At 39.9% G+C, this 19397-nt stretch overlaps 1 non-coding gene across 1 annotated transcript; it reads left to right on the top strand.

Annotated features, from left to right (window-relative positions):
* Positions 1 to 4043: 4043 nt before the first annotated feature.
* LOC112999491 (small nucleolar RNA R71) lies at positions 4044 to 4150 on the top strand. Its single transcript, XR_003264677.1, has one exon. It is a non-coding gene; the product is annotated as a small nucleolar RNA R71 (small nucleolar RNA).
* The last annotated feature ends 15247 nt before the right edge of the window (positions 4151 to 19397 follow it).

The raw sequence follows: 19397 nt of genomic DNA, 5'->3' as shown, positions 1-19397 counted from the left end.
AAAAACCCCCCATACTTATTCCCAAAACAATTCCAAAGCTCCAAAATTCCTTAAGGATATGGTGATATCATGGTTTTTCACTTAAGGCTTGTAGTGAGCTTCAAAACAAGGAAAGGGAAACAAGGCTCAAAAGGGCTATCAAAGGAATTAATTCAAGGTAAGTCCATTTGGCTAGAAGCTTATAAGAACAAAATTGCCTAAATCATTTCCAAATATGCATGTGAATTAGGAAGCATCAACAAGAATCAAGCCAAGGTTATTGTGCAAGCAATCAATGGGGCAAAACACACCAAAAGATTATGATGATGGATGGCTCAAATTCTCACAAAGGTAAACTTATCACTTTCAAATTGAGCTTTCAAAACTATCATGACATGTACAGGAAAAACAAGGATTTCAAATCACAAAATGTCAAGAGACTTTTATTTTCAAAACAATTACCCATTTCTTGAACATATCCTATAATTCAAAGAAAAATATGCAAATTTGTACATGCAAACAGAATTGACCTAAAATATTAAACTAGAAACCCAACAAAACTAACAAAACTAACAAATTTAACACAAACAAAACTAACAAAACTAGCAAAACCAAAACCAAAGAACACTCCCCCCATACTTACACAACACATTGTCCTCAATGTAGCACAATTAAAAGATAAAGAACAATCAAAGAAATCAATAAAATTTGGACAAGTGCAATAAAAGTAAAGAAGGAGACAGAAGAAAGAAAACTCCCTAAGTCATGGCGGAAAAGAAGTAAGGTGTAGTAACGAGATCATTTGACCAAGGACAACCCCCAATGCGTAATTGGATGTATCGCACAATAGCTCAAATGGGGTTGTCCAATCAGGTGCCTGAATGATAGGGGTGGTAGTCACTGCACGCTTGAGGCAATCAAAAGCCTCTTTGCATTGGTCATCAAAATCAAACTCCACCTCCTTTTGCAGCAGATTGGATAGTGGAAGGGCCACTTTGCTAAAATCCTTGATAAAACGCCTATAAAACCCTACATGACCAAGAAAAGAACGAACCTCTCGCACGCAAGAGAGGTAAGGCAATTGTGAAATAACAAAATTTTTTGTAGGATCTACTTCAATGCCCTTATCGGAAATAATGTGACCTAAAACTATACCTTGCTCAACCATAAAATGACATTTTTCAAAATTTAGAACAAGGTTAGTTTCAATGCATCTATTCAAAACCTTTTCCAGACTATCCAAACAAATATCAAAAGAGGATCCATAAACAGTAAAATCATCCATAAACACCTCTATGCAAATTTCTAAAAAATCACTAAAAATACTAATCATGCACTGCTGGAAGGTACCAGGGGCATTGCACAAGCCGAAGGACATCCTCCTATAGGCAAAAGTGCTGAAGGGGTAGGTGAATATGGTCTGTTCCTGATCCTTAGGAGCAATAGTGATTGGCATATAACCAGAAAAACCATCAAGGAAACAGTAGTGTGATTTACCTGCCAGGCATTCAAGCATCTGGTCAATGAATGGCAGTGGAAAATGGTCCTTTTTGGTAACCTGGTTCAACCTCCTATAGTCGATGCAGACTCTCCAACTGTTCTGCACCAAAGTAGGAATCAACTCCTCCTTCTCATTTTTTATCACGGTGAGGCCAGTTTTCTTCAGGACTACCTGGATGGGACTCACCCATTGGCTGTCGGAGATAGGATAAATGATTCCAGCTTGCAAAAGCTTGGCTATCTCCTTCTTTACTACATCAAGAATCACTGGGTTGAGTCTTCTCTGTGGTTGTCTTACTGGTTTAACCCCATCCTCTAAATTTATTCGATGCATACATGTGGATGGACTAATACTAGGAATGTCTGCCAGGGTCCAGCCTATAGCCTTCTTATGCTTCTTGAGAACTGATAACAGCTTCTCCTCTTACTTATCAGCAAGGGAGGCAGATATAATTATTGGGAAACTTTTACTATCATCCAAATAAGCATATTTTAAATTTGATGGCAGAGGCTTCAATTCTGGTGTGGGTGGCTGGATAATGGTAGAAAGAGATGGTTTCTTAGCCTGTACCTCATAAAGAAAGTCAGAGGTATGTGTACTTCCTGAAACATGGTTAGTTCTATCTGACTCTAGAAAATCAATCTCAAGAGGTAAAACATCATCAGACATGTAATCAATATAAATTTCAGATTCACTCTCAGCATCAAATTCAGACATATGATCAAGTACAAATTCAGATTCAATGCATGAAGAGTGACAGGCATGCAGATTAGAATGAAGATCAGTCATGTATTCATCAACAATATGGTCAATTATTTCAACACGAAATACAGAAAGATCTTCAGATGGGTGTTTCATAGCATCAAGAATATTAAAATGAATAGTTATATCACCAAACTCCATAGATAGTGTGTCTGCATATACATCTATCTTAGTTCTAGCAATTTTCATAAAAGGTCTGCCTAAAATGATGGGAACGAATCCTTTAGAAAATCCCTCCTCCATATTCAAAATATAAAAATCAACAGGGAAAATCAGTTCACCAACTCTAACTAAGACATCCTCTATGAAACCAGCAGGATAGGCAACACTTCTATTAGCTAAATGAATTACCACATCAGCTGATTGCAAGGGACCAAGAGATAGAGAATTAAAGATAGACAGAGGCATCACACTAACAGAAGCTCCTAAATTTAGCATGGCATTGTCAAACTTATTGTTCCCTATAATACAAGGTATGCTGAATGTACCTGGATCTTTACATTTTTCAGGGATTTGGGGAACAAATTTACCAATCAATGCGGAGACATTTCTGCCCATACTAATTCTTTCACTTCCTTTAAGCTTCCGCTTATGAGTGTACAACTCTTTCAAGAATTTAGCATATCTTGGAATTTGCTTTATTGCATCCAGCAGAGGTATGTTTACCTCTACTTTTCTAAATGTTTCCAAGATCTCCTTCTCTGCCTCTTCCATTTTTTTGTTCGAAATTGCTCTTGGCGGGAATGGAAGAGCGATATGCTGCTTCTTTTTAGATTCACCTGCATAGAAATTGTTAGGTAACTTACTCTTTAAATTTTTGTCATCATCTTTTTCTGGAGTAGAGTGAAGTTGGGCAGGTTCATTTGCGGATGAGGAAGATGTTGTTGGTTGAGGTCCTTGACACTGCTTTCCTGACTTCAAAGCAATGGCACTCACATTTTTGGGATTTTGGACAGATTGAGAAGGTAATCTCTCAGAATTTTGGGACTCTTGTTGATTTAACTGTGTAGCCAATTGTCCCATCTAATTAGTTAAGCTCTGAATGGAGGCTCTGGTCTCTTATTGAAACTACATGTTTTGCATAGTCATTTGCCTCACAAGTTCTTCAAGGGAAGGTTGCGGAGGAGCCTCAACTGTTTGTTGTTTCTGGGGCTATTGTTGTTGTTGTTGTTGTTGTTGCTGCTGGATTGGTGGAGGAACGTATGGTCTGCTTGGGCCAGCAGCATTATAAAAATAAGGTTGTTGTTGTTGCTGCTGCTGTTGTGAAGGATTTGACCATCTAAGGTTGGGATGATTCCTCCACCCGGGATTGTACCTGTTGCTAGAGAGGTCATAATTGTTTTGTTGTGGCTGATTTTGCTGCTGAGGTTGAGGAGGTCTATTGTAGATGTTTACAGCATAAGCTTCAGGCTGTTCAATTGCTTCAGATTGTTGCACAAAAGGGCAAAGGTCTGTGTGGTGGTCAGCAGAGGAGCATAAACCACAGAGTCTGGTGACAGGTGCAGATTTTTTATTCATGGCCAGTTGGGTTACCAGGTTAACCAAGGCATCTAGTTTGCCTTCAAGCTTCTTAGTCTCAACTGATGAAGATGAATTCGTGGCTACTTTATGCACTCCTCTAATGACAATAGCATCATTTTTGGCACTAAATTGCTAGGAGTTTGAAGCCATCTTCTCAATTAAATTTCTGGCTTCAATAGGGGTCATGTCTCCAAGGGCTCCACCACTGGCAGCATCAATCATACTTCTCTCCATGTTACTGAGTCCTTCATAAAAATATTGGAGAAGAAGCTGCTCAGAAATCTGGTGGTGAGGGCAACTGACACATAGTTTTTTAAATCTCTCCCAATATTCATATAGGCTCTCTCCACTGAGTTGCCTAATGCCTGAAATATCCTTTCTAATGGTCGTGGTCCTAGAAGCAGGGAAATTTTTTTCTGAGAATACTCTCTTGAGGTCATCCCAGCTCGTGATGGACCTTGGAGCAAGGTAATATAGCCAGTCCTTTGCCACTCCCTCTAAAGAATGAGGAAAATCCTTTAGAAATATGTGATCCTCCTGGACATCTGGGGGTTTCATGGTGGATCAGACAATATGGAATTCTTTCAAATGTTTGTGCGGGTCTTCACCTGTAAGGCCATGAAACTTTGGAAGCAAATGGATCAGTCCAGTTTTAAGAACATATGGGACATCCTCATTAGGGTATTGGATGCACAAGCTTTCGCAGGTGAAATCAGGTGCAACCATTTCCCTTAGAGTCCTCTCACGGGATGGAGATTGTGCCATGTTCTCAAAATGTTCAAAATTATAATGCTCAAAATCAGGATGTTCAAAATCACCAATAATAGAATGCACAGACTCACCAGTAACAGAATGCTCAAAAGGTATAAAATGTTCTGGGAAAGTAGGATGCACACTATGCCTAACTAATCTATGAAATGTTCTATCTATTTCAGGATCAAAGGGTTGTAAGTCAGATGGATTGCCTCTAGTCATACACTATATTCAGCATGCACAACTAGTTGCCTTCTTATGCAAGTAACAATGTAGGTTTGAACTACAACTACCATTAAAAGATATCCAAATGACTTGAAACTGTGTGAGCAACCTTATAAAATGATGAGAAGATAGCACAAAAAATTTCAAACAAATTCAAAGTCTAACTATAGAAGCTAAAAATGATAAGTTAAGAAAAATAAGAGAATATTACTTGGAAAATAAAATTTTTTTGACAGAATCGCAATTTTAGGAAGAAGGAACCCTCAGCCGACCTACGGCGGGCTGCCACGGCATGGGAAATTTTTTTCTACCCCAAATACATATATAATAATAGCGATTCTGATAACCGGAGTTTGAAGTTTTGACAAAAATCAAATTTGCTACTTTTTTGGAACTTTCAAATCTGACCAAACTAAGAGCTCCAACTATTTTTCCCACAAAATATGGATCAAAAGAAGTGACCACAAAAAAATTCAGCCAAAAATAACAACTATAGTGACCAAAACAAAAAATCCCAATTAATTCAGCAAGGGTGGTCTCTAAAATCTGTCGCTAAGGGATTTCCACTATTATCCTGTTTTCTAGTTCAACAAAAGTGGTCGCTAAATCCGTCGCAAATCACTATTCACAGCAAAACACAAAACTGAAACAGGGGAAGCGCTGAACAGAAAAACTAAAACAAAACACCACACTAAACAAAATAACAAGACCCTAAACACACTTAACGCAACACTAACACACACTAGCACAACACACGAAAGCATAAAACAACTAAACATAAAACATGAATCACTAGCTATTATGAACCTTTGGACACTGCTCCCCAGCAACGACGCCAAATTTGATTGAGGTCGTACCCGAATCAAATAAACATTAAAATGTAATAACTAGGAAGTGATCCTAAGTCGTTTCCTAACGAGCAATGATACACCAAATGTTCATAACAAATAGTAGGAAAATAGTAACGAATGGGGGGGGGGGGTTGTTTGCCTTTGTAAATTATACAGCGAATAGATGTGAATTAGAAAATATCATAATTAAAACATGTTGCTTCCCCTTCATTCACAAGCAAGTCTCTTATTACGAGAGTTTCTCCTTATTCAGTTCAACCACTTAATCCAACCCTAAATTAAATTACTAAGAGAAATTTAACATAAGGCATTCATTATGTGATTAAGGAACACATACACCAATTACTCATAAATGATCATTAAGCATGAACATAAATTAAGCGCAGAGACGATTAATCAAGCACTAAGCATGCATGAATTAATAGCAACAAATTCAGAGTAATTAGTGAAGAGGAAAAACTGAACAGAATTTAACAGTAATAATAGAACCTCAAAGAGAAATGTGCTTTATCCTAAAGAGAAAATAACGCTGGAGACTTAGCCTTCCATTAATCAATAGAGAACGAAATTATGGATTGAAGAGCGAAATTTTATTACAGAAACGAAGAAGTGTCTAAAAGAAGAGAAGCCTAAAACTAAAAACGAAAACAGGAGAGAAAGAAGAGAAGGCCTAAACTAGAACCCTGGTGCTGTTATATAGTTTTTCAGCCCCAAAGCTTACAAATCTATTTTAAATCGAAGCCCATAAATAAAATAAAATCTAATCTAGATAAGATAAGATAAGATCTAGATGAGATCAAATCTAAATAATATCTAGATAAGATAAAGTCTAGATAAGATAAAATTTTGTAGAATAAAATAGTCTGTCATCTTCAAGTTCAAGCCCAATTTTTGGATTTAAGCCCAATGCTTCATTAATTCCTGAAATTAGATTAAAAACATCAAATTAGCTGAATGGGCCCAAGTAATAAAACTGCCTAATTAATTTGACAATTAAGACTAATCAGTAATTAAAATTGTGCAAAAAAGGGTTAAGAAATAGGAGAAAATAATGGCACATCAGTCTTCCAGGAACTGGGGGTACGAGCACAGGATGATTCATCAAACACCATTTAATTCTCCCAAATGCTACCTGATGTGAATCTTACGGGGCGGATCGTTTGATACAGGCTACGAAGGTATGGATGACGCCACTTCCGGTGAAGGAAGATAAGTCAGGGTAGACACCACTTTCGGTGAAGGAAGATAAGTCAGGGTAGACGCCACAAGGATTACCTTGATAAGTCTGATAATTGGTTCAACAAGGAACCCAGAGACAAACTCTCACCAAATTTGATCAACATGCCAAAAGTTTTTTTTATTCAAAACAAAAACCAATACTTATAATGTATCTGAACAAAAAGATAAAAAATAGACATGGGCCTTCTAAATAGTTTGGGCCAAAATTACAATAAATAAAAATTATAACTAAAAAACATATTTAACTTGGGCCTTCAAATTAATCTGGGCCTTCAGCAACAATTAATAGTCTTGATAGTGTCTCTGCCTCTGGGCCTTCATCCTTCTCCACTTGGGCCTTCATCCTTCTCCACTCGGGGGCTTTATCCTTCTCCACTTGGGCCTTCGCCCTTCTCCACTTGGGCCTTTAGCCTGTATTTGGCCAATTTCAGGATTCTCATCATTCCCTCCTTCTTGGAAAATATTTGCCCTCAAATGTCCAGGATCATCACCAGGTTCAAGTACCACTTCCTTCCTTTTCTTGTTGGCTTGCTTAGTATAACTTTCATTCTTCTTTGCAATTTGCACCTTCACTTGGTCATACAATCTTTTCACATACTCAACTTTGACCTGTGCATCCTTATGCTGAGTCTCTTGGGGCTTGCTGTTGTAAGTTGGCTTGTTAGGCAATGAAGCTTCTAGAAGGAGATCAACTTGATGTTCTATGCTTCTTGAAGGTGGCAGTCCATGAGGAATCTCCTTGGAAAAGACATCTTTAAATTCTTGCAATAAGGGTTGAACACTAGGAGAAACATAAATAGTTAACTGATTAGAATTATCACTCTCTCTCTTTTGTGTATCACTCTTTTCCTCGGGTGTATCACTCTTCTTTTTCATATTCCTTTGTGGAGCCTCACTATTTTCTTTCTCTTGTTCTCTCTTTTCTCTCATTCTGATTTGGTCATCACACACTTCTCTAGGGGATAGAGGTTTAAGAGTAAACGAGGAAGATTTGACTATTCGTCTGTAGGGCTCTTCTTTGTTACGGTTCAACAAACGTTGCATTTGTGTAGTCCACGCGTCCAGAAATAAGCGCTGAGATTCGTCCAGTTGATGATATACACCACCATTGTCACCAGCTCTTGCCATGATTAAGGAACAAAGAATTTTGCAGTAAATTAAAAAAAAATAAAAATTCAGAGCCTCACCACACTCTACTCACGTGTTTCTCTCTTTGATGGTAGTTCACTCGTGTTTGATGCTCTCAATATAGGCTTTTGTGTGATGTTTTCACTCTTGCCTTTTACCACTCATGTTCCCTCTTAAGTTCCTAGATGGACCGAATTTGACACACAAGGTAATATAAAATAAAAGGAAAGACAATATAATTATCAGAGTAATAGATTTGATTTGGGATAACAACTTGGACTTGATTTGGATAGCAGATTGGATTTGATATGCATAACAGATTAGATTTGATTTGATTTGGATAACAAATCTGATTTGGATAAAAAAAATTTGATTTGATTTGATTTGGATAATAGATCAGATTTGGATAACAAATTAGATTTAATTTGGATAACAAATATGATAACAAATAAGATAACAGATAGGATAACAGATAAGATAACAGATATGACAAGTAAACTTCAAATGCTCATAACTTTTGCTACGGTTGTCTGTTTGAGGCCCACTATATATCAAAACGCTCAGAATTCATAGGAGAATCTAGATAAGGGGATTTGTTCCACGATTTTATTTAAAAAAAACACCTCTAAATGCCTCAATTTCGTGTTCAAAGATCAAACACACACTTCTCTTTAAAAAAAATTTTGCATCTTTTTTTTTTTGACACAAAGTGTGAAAGACACAAGAAACAAGAACAAGAACGTGACAAGAACAAGAACAAGAATGAAACAAGATGTAAACAAGAATGCAAATAACAAAACACAAGATACAAACAAGAACGAAACAAGATGTAAACAAGAACGCAAAGAACAGAACACAAGACGCAAACAAGAACGAAACAAGATGTAAACAAAAACGCAAATAACAGAACACAAGACGCAAACAAGAACGAAACAAGATGTAAACAAAAACACAAATAACAGAAAAAGGACAAAACACGAACCTGCACAAATTACAAAGAAAAATAATAGGATAGGATAGAACCTGTATCAAGAGCCGAAGCTCTGATACCAGATGATGTGAACCTGAGTAGGAGCGGATCGCTTGATACAGGCTGTAGAGTTTTGGGATGACGCCACTTCCGGTGAAGGAAGATAAGTTAGGGTAGACGCCACTTCCGGTGAAGGAAGATAAGTCAGGGTAGATGCCACTTCCGGTGAAGGAAGATAAGTCTCGGTAGACGCCACAAGGATTATCTTGATAAGTCTGATAATTGATTCAACAAGGAACCCCTACAAACTCTCACCAAATTTGATCAACATGCCAAAAGTTTTTTTTATTCAAAACAAAAACCAATACTTATAGTGTATCTGAACAAAAAGATAAAAATAGACATGGGCCTTCTAAATAGTTTGGGCCAAAATTACAATAAATAAAAATTGTAACTAAAAAACATATTTAACTTGGGCCTTCAAATTAATCTGGGCCTTCAGCAACAATTAATAGTCTTGATAGTGTCTCTGCCTCTGGGCCTTCATCCTTCTCCACTTGGGCCTTCATCCTTCTCCACTCGGGGGCTTTATCCTTCTCCACTTGGGCCTTCGCCTTTCTCCACTTGGGCCTTTAGCCTGTATTTGGCCAATTTCAGGCCCAGATTAATTTGAAAGCCCACTACCTGACAATCATAGTCCCACTTAATAGACCGATTCTTACGCAACAACCTGAAAAAAGGCTCACAAGTGGCTGTTAACTACGATATGAACCTAGCGATGTAGTTTAACCTCTTTAAGAAACCCCAAACTTTCTTCTCTATACGCGGCTCAGGCATCTCAAGAATTGCTTTCACCTTATCCAGATCCACCTCTATCCCCTTCTGGCTAACAACAAAATCGAGCAACTTTCCGAATTTTACCCCAAACGTACACTTTGCGGGATTTAATCTCTACCTGTATTTACACAATCGCCCGAACAACCTTTGCAAATTGACTAGGTGCTCCTCTTCCGTTCTTGATTTTGTGATCTATTGTCCACATAGACCTTAATCTCCTTGTGCATCATGTCGTGGAATAACGCCACCATGGCCCACTGGTATGTTGCCCCAGCATTCTTCAGCCTAAATGACATCACTTTTTAGTAGAAGGTTTCCCATAGAGTAATGAAAGTTGTCTTCTCCATGTCCTCTAGTGCCATCTTTATCTTGTTATAACCTGGAAATCCATCCATGAAAGAGAATAGGGCAAAATAGGTCGTGTTATCCATGAGAACGTCGATGTGTGGTAAAGGAAAATTATCCTTTGGACTGGCTTGATTTAGATATCGATAGTCCACACATATTCACACCTTTCCACCCTTTTTTGGGACTGGCACGATATTGGCAACCCATTCTGGGTACCGGGTGACAGCCAAAAAACCTGCATCAAATTGTTTCTTTACCTCCTCCTTTATCTTTAGGGACATCTCAGGCTTCATTCTCCTCAACTTTTGTTTCACTGGGGAGCACTCGGGATTCAATGGTAGCCTATGTTGCATAATTTTTGAGCTCAAACCAGGCATATCCTGGTAAGACCAAGCGAAGATGTCTTAGTAGTCTTGTAAGCCACTAACTCATCTTGGATGTTAGCAGACACACAAGTGATGATCTTGACTTCGTTTTTCTCTTCACTAGTGCCCAAGTTAACAACCTCGGTCTCCTCTTGATCCAGCTTTATCTCTCTTTCTTCCCGTTCCACTATTCTTCTCAGATCCGGGAGGAATCCCTAATCCTCATCTTCTTCCTCCTCGACTTGATTAATTGGCTTCTCAAAGTCAACATCCAGGTCGTCAGTATTGCTGCTTTCATAGGACCCATTATTGGATTAGCGGCAAATCATTTAATTGCAACGAAAATAAATATGCAGAGAAATGAAACAAACAAAGGTGCAACATGGAATATATCAATAAAAGGTTGTATATTATTGGTCACTGGAACATTAAAGAAGAGAATGCCCAAAAAAAGGTAACGCCTAAAGCCTAGGCACGGCAATAGGATCCAAACTACTTGATTACATTGAATTCAAAACAGAAATCTCTGGTTGCTCTATGATCTACCGATTTTTCAACTCGAAGTCTGGGGAACATAGCTACACCCAATTCAGCCAATCTTGATTGGTCTCTTCAACCAGCATAGCAACCTAGCCTTCATGCATCCACCCTGCACTCACAAAGCTTTCATTGATGTGACAAATAGGGACCCTCTCCACCCGCGGTCCTCGCCCTAGTAAACGAGCTAAGCTTTTCTCTTTCCTTTCAAAAGCAATCCTCCTCTTGTTTGTTGCACTTGTAGGCTTGTACCCTAAACCAAACCTCCCACGGTTCTCAACAATCTTCAGCAAGCTTACTGTGCCATCACCATTTCGGCCCAAACCCATTCCAGGCTCATACCCATCCTTTAGCATAACTCGAGCTACCATCAAAGAGGTATCAGACAGACATGGTCATACCAGAGGAGACTACACATAAGCACTATTCATAATTTCAAATGCTTGAAACAAGGTTTCTAATGACTCCTCCACTGCTTCAACATAAGGCGTAGAAGACAGATAACTTACTAGTATGTCCTCCTCACCTGATACTATAACAAGCTGACCCTCCACCACAAATTTCAATTTCTGATGCAAAGATGATGGGACCACTCCAGTAGAATGGATCTAAGGCCGACCTAGTGAACAACTGTAAGTGGGAGTTATGTCCATGACTTGGAAGGTGATTTGAAATATGCAAGGGCCAATTTGGATCGGGAGATCATTTTCCCCTCTCATGTCACGGCGACTGCCATCGAAGGCTCTGACCACCATAGAGCTTGGCCTCATGTACGAGGCTTCGAATGAAAACTTGTCTAATGTCATTTTGGACATGACGTTAAGAGAAGAACCATTTCCCACAAGCACCTTAGCCACCATATGATCCGCACATTTCACCAACACATGTAGAGCCTTATTATGCCCTCTCCCTTCAATTGGCAACTCGTCCTCAGTGAAAGTCAAATAATTACATGCAGTGATATTATTGATTATCCCCCCAAACTTCTCTACTGAGATGTCGTGCACCACGTGGGCCTCATTTAAAATTTTCATTAACAACTTTGGATGAGGCTCAGAATGCATGAGCAGTCATAACAAAGAGATCCTGGCAGGCATTTTTTTCAACTGTTCAATCCCTTTGAACTCACTCAGCTAAATGATCCTCAGAAATTCCATCGCTTCCTTAGTAGATATCTCTTTCGATAGGGGCCTTGTTATTCGTCACAGGGCCTACTTTCCCACATTCAACCACATCCTCTTTCGCCTTTCCCTTGTCATTCGAATTTGTCGGTAGTTCAATAGGAGCAAAAATATGCCCACTATGCGTCACGTCACTCATATCGAAGATATTCGTGTCCTTAGCAGTCGACATGCTAGCCCCAATATGCATGAAGGATGCATCTTGCTTTATATCGGATCCCTATACCCCATATCTCCACGGCGCCGCCTTGTCACTTTTGTAAGGGAATGGTGATGGGGCCCTCACTATAGCGGGTCAAAAACCTCAAGGTACTGGAGTGGTAGCATCCCTGGTGTCGCTTGACTGCATGAGCACCTCTCCTTCCTTCCTTCCTCTTTATGCGGCCAATTTTAGTTCATCCTTCATCTATCAATCCCTACAACAACTCCTCGGATATTAGGCATGTTTCTACATTGGGAAACTCCCCTAGATGCAATGAGCACCGATCCCCCTTATCACCATTGTATTTAACAATGCCAGCCTTACGTAAAGCCTCCAAGATGAATCGTCTCGGGGTCGACACCTCCTCTATCTTCTCCAATTCCTGAGACTCCCCTCTTTCAGCGGGATTCACCGACGAGCTTCCGTGATTTGCAAGGGGATTAGTTCTTACATTGGGACTATCCTCTTGAAATGTAAGTTATCCCGCATTAATCAAACTTTGTACTTTGTGCTTAAATGCTACATATTGCTCGACAGAGTGCCTCGGGATGCCACCATGGTAGGCGCATGTGGCGTTAGGATTGTACCATTGGGGAAATGGAGGTTGATAGACCCTTCCTGGGCTCACTATGACATTGGGATTAGGGTGAATTCTATAGGTTTTCTTGGCGTTTCTATTGGGGTTGGGATTTGCACTCGGTCTGGGCTGTGTAGGGAATGGATTTTGTGGGTGATGTTGGGGAGGTCTCTATGGTTGATTGGGCGTTCTTGGTCGGAGGGGCGTTGGGCAAGGGGGGGGATCCAATATTGGCCAAGTAATTATATTGGTGTGAGGAATACTGATACATGGGGTTGTGAGGGGTTTGTGGGGAGCTTGGCCATGTGGGTACTGCGATCGCGGCATGGGTATCTCCCTCATTTTTCTTTGCTCCACCTGCTCCAAGCCTCCTATTTCTAGAACTCATCAAAGCAACATAATCAAATTTTCCCCTTCTTAGGCCCACCTCGATCCTCTCGCCTGCAAACACTAGATCTGCAAAACTCAAAGTCATGTATCCACCATCTTCTCATAGTAGAACACAAGTAATGTATCTACTATCATTGTTATCATTTCCCTTTCCATCATTGGAGGTGCTACTTGAGCCGCCAGATCCCTCCATCTCTGGGCGTATTCTTTGAAAGATTCCTGCTCCCTTTTACACATGTTCTGTAGTTGTATTCTATCCAGGGCCATATCAAAATTGTATTGATACTTCCTGAGGAAGGCAACCATTAGGTCTTTCCAGGAACGGACTCGGGAAGATTCCAGATTGGTGTACTAAGTGATAGCCGCCCCAGCCAGACTCTCTTGAAAAAAATGCATCAAGAGTTTTTCATCTTTCGCATATGCCCCCATTTTCCTGCAGTACATCTTCAGGTGATTCTTGGGGCAAGTAGTTCCCTTGTACTTGTCAAAATCTGGCACATTGAACTTTGGAGGTATGACGATGTTGGGCACTAGGCACAGCTCTGCCATGTCAGCAAAAGCATAATCTCTGCCTCCTTCAATGGCCCTTAGCCTTTCTTCTATATGATCGAATTTTTCCCTTTCCACCATGGTAGGAGCCAGTCTTCTCATTGTAAAATGTAAGGGTTATGGTTGTGGGCGATACTGAGGGCCCCCCAAAGTGTTTGGCAGGGGTACGCCACAAAATGTCTGTCCCTCAGTGGCATATCTGAGGTGAGGCTTGAAGTCGATTAGAGTGTGGTCTCGGGGTACTTCATGTGTCTCCACCATGGGTTGAAGGACCTGTGCATGACCAGATTGGGGTTGTTGGCTCTCAATGGGTATGGGAGTGGAGTTATCGATATCCTTATTGGGAGCATTTGCAACATTGGGTGGTGTAAGTTGGGAGGCAAACCATATGGTAGGAAGGAATGCTTGCTCTGGACCTGCACAAAATGGGGTCGCTCGTACTTCCTAACGCTTCACCTCCTTGACCTACCACATTTGAGACTGGATTGAGGTTGTCGCAACCTACCCTTCGACGGGAGGGCAAGGCGAAAAGAAAAATGTGCGTCATCTCATGAGGAAAATGCGTGGGAGTCACCACCAACATTTATTCGAGGAAAATGTTAGAAAAACCAAAAAGAGGACTACGAATTTCAAAAATAAGGGTTTGGGAGTTGTTTACACACGGGGAAGGTATTAGCATCCCACATGCCCGTCACAAGGGACAGTAGCCTTTAATCGAGTGTGCGCAACGTGACTTAAAAATTATTTATTTTCCCTTTTTATATTTTTTACTTTTTTGGGGTCGACATGGGTGTTGCCCTTGCTCCTACGTATCCTCAGGTATGATGAGAAATTCATACCTACGTAGTTCTTTAAGTCTGAAAGTTTGTGTGTTAAATTGATTTTATGTTTTGAAAGATTGATTTTAATTGCGAACAAAAAGTCGTTTAAGGCGGTGGACCTTGAAACGATGTTTAAAAATTTGAAAAACGGAGAGAATCGTTAAGGCGTTGGACCTTGAAACGATCTCAAGTGATATTTGATAAAATAATAGTTATGCGTTGGTTTTATCTTGGTTTTGTTTATTAACTTTCAATCTTTGCAAAGACAACTTTACAGCACTTAGTGATCGGTTTAAGATTGAACTTTACAAAGAAATTAGGATTGACGATGATAGATGGAGAAGATGAATGTGCACAAAACAACAAGGGGGAGCCCTAAGGGTACATAGATCACATTTAATCCTCAAAGATAAAAACTAATCAACGGTTGGACGAAGAATGCCAGACAAGAAATGAAGTAAGGGATGATCGTGGTCGCGATTTGGTAGCACTTCAGCCTCGTTTCCTCTTCTTTCTCTCTTTTCTCAATTCCTAACCATCATCTGTTCCTGTACCTCTTTTATCTCACTCATTATTCTAGCTTCGGCATGCATTTGGTATGGGTGCCGTAAAGCGCATTCTTTCTCTTTGATTATAATGATCACGATTTTGATTTTCAAGGAAAGAATGCAATGAGCAATGCAATGACAAATAAACGTGAAATCATGAAAATGATAAGCTGCAGAATGTTGTGAATTTTACACAGGGCATTTAGTACAACATAAGGTCGACTCAATTCTAACTCTCATTAAAAACAACATTGTTCATCTCGTCAGAGCCAAAGCGTAACTAGAAATAAAATAGGGACATATCAACGATTCCTAATTATGTGGGGCATTAGTTTGACCATGTGTTTGTAGTAATTGAAAAGACTATGAACTTCATTAGGAGTGGAGTATGTGACAGCCAATGTCTTGTCTCTGGCTAACAACTTTGGAAGCTCTTGACTTTCATTCAGAGTGAGAGCAAATCTATCCATTCATTTCATGTCTTCTTTATGCAATAACTCTATCACCTCTTCCTTTGCTTCCCTTTCAATCTGCAAGGCCGACACCTTCGCCTGTTTGTCTCTCAGCATTTGCCCGTGACTAGCAGCTAGGTTCACCTTCTCTTTATACTGATAATTGATTATCAACATATTCGCTTCCTTCTTGCTCAACTTTTCTTTCAAACTTCTTTTAGACCTCTGATAACTCTTTAACTTATCCTCTAACATTACGCTCTCCAGCCTTGATTTGTCTCTCTCGCCCTTTCTAAGTGTGTGCTTATTACTGCTGCCTAACAAAGCCCCTCGGAACTTGTTTCTACTCCACTCTTCCTTTCTGGCTTTCTTTGTTTCTTGCTCTAGCGCTTCAACCACGGACATGTTGACATCCATCAGCCTATCACATTCTTTGCTAACTCTAGTGACTACCACCTTCAACTTCTCCTTCGCTACTTTCGTTTTTCTGAGCTCAGCCTTCAAGATTTGTACCTCTTCACTCTCCTCAGGCACCTTTGCCTCTTCTCCATTTAGACCTTTAGCTTTTGGAGCGAAGTTATCCCTTGTGTTCTAGCTTTCAACCATTTATGATAGCCGTCTATGAAACTATTTCTTCTTCCTCTAAGTTCTTTATCTTTTCTTCCCACTTTATTCCTTGCCTTACGAATCCTCTAAAATTTCTTTGTATTAGCTTCGTTGAACCCTCATGCGATGAAAGGTATGATGGTTTTCTCTCATGGTGCATCTCTCATAGGATATCCTAACTGTCTTATGGCCAACACAGGATTATAATTAATGCAACCCTTCGTCCTTATCAAAGGGGCATTTAGAAATCATTCACACGAGCATAATACTGCTGCCCCTCATTCTTTCCACCGTGGGAACCAACTAATGGATGCTCCCGTCATGCCTGCCAAGAGTTCTTCCCAATTTGTTTTATCCATTCTCGAGCACATGCGATGACCTTATAGGGGACAGACATATCTACTTCCATTATTAAAGATGTGGAATACCAACCATACATAAAGAGCAGGCGTACAATAGACAATTCTTGCACCGCTTTTCTCGCATCTTAAGTCGAATGTATCATACACATATGCTAAAACAACAATGACCGGGCTTTCCTTGCTGTGGTGATAAGCAAGAAAGGCATCGATCGCTGCTAGATCTACAAGTCCGTCTACATTTGGAAATAGTACTATCCCATACACTTGTAGCGCTAATACATCCATGAATGATACCCACTCTCCTTGGCTTGCCAGAGTTTCTGCCTTCTCTTCCAAGCACTTCCTTGGTATTCCTGCTACTTCATTCCTACTTTGCTTTACTTGATCTAATTTTCATTCCGAGATCTTGACCACTCTTGCTACTCTCGCCATAGAAGGATAGTACCCTGAAAAAGAGGTATGGCTTCCTCCCTCCTATCGGGCATCCTAAGATCCTCTTAAACTCCTCTATGGTTGGTGCTAACTGAAAGTTCCCAAAAGTGAAGCATCTGAGCAGTTGGTCATAGTATTGAGTGAGAGATGCAATTGCTTCAACTGACACTTCTATCATTTCCAGATCTCAGATCCTCCCATATACCTTGCTAAAAGACTGACGTTGAACTTGATCCATTTGCTACCCCAGCTTTCGCAAGCTGGCTACTTCTAGATTTTTTACTTTGACATGATAGAACCTTTTCTTAAAAGACTGCGCTTGGTCCGACCTTATGTTTGCAAGAATAGAAATTTTGGTGGCCTATACTTCAACACCTTATCATAGAGGAGATATGATGAATGATCAGGGCATGGTTATGCTATGCATGACAAACGTATTTATCAAACTGACGCCAGACGCCCGAAAGACCACCCTTTGTTATTAACAATGCATTGGGTACCATGTTCATGCAACTTTCAATCATCATCGGGAGAAAGAAATGCATAAACCCAACATGGTTTGTTTATAGTTATTACCATGGTACCCAACACATGCAACTAAGAATGCGGTGTAGAATTTCATGCTTCTTTGTGACTTTGACGATGAAGAAAAGAATGCAAGGCATGAGAAACTATATGGCAGGAGTATGCATGAGTGAACATAACATGTGACTAATGGCAATAGAAGGTATGTGATTGGCAGCACAAGAAAACATGCTAAATGAATGTGTATGACAATGTAATGATTTATGCAAAATGCAACGCGTGAATATGATAAATGGTAAATACAAGAATGATATGTCCATTATGACGTTATGAAGATATACACGATTTGATCAAGGAAACAAAACATGGTGAGTTTGTTCTGTGTCCCTAATTCAGGAACCTAATGGAAAGGATCAAAAAGTTCACTATCTAGTGACAACTACCGAGGGTGGTTTTATGTAACTTTACTGGCTTCAAGAGATATCATCCTCTTAGGTAACAACATTGTGGCGGTAGGGACTACCAGCAACAATGCATCACCAAAAGAGGAAAACTCTTGATGAGTCTTCACTGTTATCAAGCGAGTCAGAGACCTAGCATGACCACAGATCGACCTCCACTCCCTATGTCTCACACAGACTCGGGTATATGGCCTAATATCTCAATGTGTGTGAAAACGTGTAGGTGTCATGTGTGCATAGAGCAATCTAAGAATTACCCCACTGATGCAATCCTCCCTAGGAAGGGACCGGTCACTAGAACCATGAGCAACAAGCTCCAAGAAGATTGGGCTAGAGCTGTTGAAAAAGGCCCTAGGGTTCTCATGAACCTCAGGGTAGATTTCTGAGCCCAAGGGCCAAGGTTGGGTCCAATTATCTTTGTACATATTAGACTAGGATGTCATTATATTTGGTCCTTGTATTTAGGGCTCCATATTGTAGGTAGGGTACCCTAGAAATATAGGATTTTTTCAGCCCTTGTATTTTAGGGCACCTAGACTAGTTTTTGTATTAGGGGTAGTTTTGTAATTTCACATCCACTAAGTGGATATTTGATGTGTGTGGTTGGAAATAAATTTAATTGAATTGGTAGAAGCCCAATCCAATTAAATTTTAGAGGGGGAGGTAAGCATTTGCTTACTACACCCCATTGCCACATCATCTAGTCACACTTTGTGCATGTCCTTCATGCTTTTCATGCCTCATGACACCTAAGCACACTTAGTGGAGAATCTTGGAATTGATCTTGGATTAGTGGGCTGAACCATAACTAAAATTCCCTAATCATAATTAGTGAAATTTTGGCTCCAAAGTTTGGCTCCACAAATTCAATTTCAAATTCAAGTGAAATTTGAATTTCCTTCCAATTTTGTGTGATACTTAGGCTATAAATAGAGGTCATGTGTGTGCATTTTTTAAAACTTTGATCATTTGAATATTAAACTTCAGATTTCATAGCTCTTTTAGAGCACAAAATTTCGTGCTCTTCTCTCCCTCTCCCTTCATTCATCTCCTTCTTCCTCCAAGCTCTTATCCATGGCCTCCTATGGTGGTGAGCTTCTTCTAGACTCATCTTCTCCTTGAAGTGGCGTCTCCTCTCTCTCTTCCTTCTCCATTCCGCTGCCATTCATCTTCCAAGAAAAAAAAGGAATCCATTGATGAAGAAGATCCTAGGCCTACAAGCTCCAATGGAGCTTACATCATGTGGTATCAGAGCATCTTCATCTAGGTGATGTT

Source organism: Glycine max, chromosome 14 (assembly GCF_000004515.6).
Source record: "Glycine max cultivar Williams 82 chromosome 14, Glycine_max_v4.0, whole genome shotgun sequence".
In the NCBI taxonomy this organism is placed as follows: domain Eukaryota; kingdom Viridiplantae; phylum Streptophyta; class Magnoliopsida; order Fabales; family Fabaceae; genus Glycine; species Glycine max.
The sequence above is the reverse complement of the archived record's forward strand: the minus strand, read 5'-3'. Positions and strand labels throughout refer to the sequence as shown.